Source organism: Balaenoptera acutorostrata, chromosome 1 (assembly GCF_949987535.1).
Source record: "Balaenoptera acutorostrata chromosome 1, mBalAcu1.1, whole genome shotgun sequence".
In the NCBI taxonomy this organism is placed as follows: Eukaryota; Metazoa; Chordata; class Mammalia; order Artiodactyla; family Balaenopteridae; genus Balaenoptera; species Balaenoptera acutorostrata.
Window position 1 is genome coordinate 163,941,749 of NC_080064.1, and position 1,402 is coordinate 163,943,150.

Consider the following 1,402-nt stretch of genomic DNA (forward strand, 5'->3'; position numbering starts at 1 on the left):
AATCAGGAAAACCAATGATCTAAAACTATGATAGGATCTTAAGTGTATTGGTTTGTCCATTTCATGTAGCTGGCTGGCAGGCCCCTCTAAGGCCTTTCATTTTTCTTTCTATGCCTCCCAGGACATTAATCAGAAGATGAGTCTGAGCATCATACCATCTAACTCTTTTAACCAATGCCTGGCTAAAACTGGAATGTCCAGCCCAGTGTATTTAAAAATCATCCACAAAAAGAGGTTCTGCAGGTCTTCACAAAACCTGGAATTTCCACGAAGATGTCTGATCTTTATAATCAAAGCAGTCAGTGGTTGAGTTAAAACCCAATCTTGAAGCTCCATATCCCTGGGTGGAAAGAGAAGCTGGGGACTGATTGAGATGGCTGGTGACTGCATTGGTACCCATGGGACTGAGTGTGGTCACTGGCCCAGGAACTGGTGATGCATGGGGGTCAAATAAGATCCACAGTCCATGCCCCCAAAGCAGGAAGTTGAGCCAGCATATCCTTGACTATAACCTGAAGCCTGAGTATAGATCATAGGATAGGACCTCTGCATGCAGGAAGAGGAGGTGGACAAGGGATTGGACAGTGGGGAGATGGAAGCTGGGCTCCTGATAGACACAGGAGCACTGCTGCTGGAAATGGCTGGGACCGAGGTGCTAGAGGGGGGAGTGAATTGGCCACTTGTTCCACTCTCTGAACTCACTTCCTGAGCGGGAGACGTCTTCTTTTTGGCAGGTCTCACTTTGTTTTGACCTCCATTCTGCTGTTGCTGCTGCTGTTGGTGGCACTTAGCTCTTCGATTCTTAAATTTATTTATTTGTTTTTATTTTTGGCTGTGTTGGGTCTTCGTTGCTGCGCGTGGGCTTTCTCTAGTTGCGGTGAGCGGGGGCTACTCTACGTTGCAGTGCGCGGGCTTCTCATGGCGGTGGCTTCTCTTGTTGCGGGGCACGGGCTCTAGGTACGTGGGCTTCAGTAGTTGTGGCTCGCGGGCTCTAGAGCGCAGGCTCGGTAGTTGTGGCGCATGGGCTTAGTTGCTCTGCGGCATGTGGGATCTTCCCGGACCAGGGCTCGAACCCGTGTACTCTGCATTGGCAGGAGGATTCTTAACCACTGTGCCATCAGGGAAGCCCCAGCTCTTCGATTCTTAAACCACACCTGTAGCCTGGACTCGGGCAAGTTGATTTTCAGCGCCACCTCCTCCCGCTTGAAGATATCTGGGTATCGGGTCTTAGCAAATAATGCTTCCCGCACATCTAGCTGCGCCCAGGTGAACGTCGTCCTCTCCCGCTGCTGTTTCTGAGGGGTGGCCGGGTAGCCCACCGAGGGGTGCAGCAAGTCCATGCCCAAAGTGGTCAGACTCAGCCCATTGACTGCGTAAGGTGGTTCTTAAGATAAGACATCAT

General features: G+C 50.9%; 1 pseudogene; it reads right to left on the bottom strand.

Annotated features, from left to right (window-relative positions):
- Positions 1 to 247: 247 nt before the first annotated feature.
- LOC130704887 (homeobox protein OTX2-like) lies at positions 248 to 1,402 on the bottom strand (annotated as a pseudogene).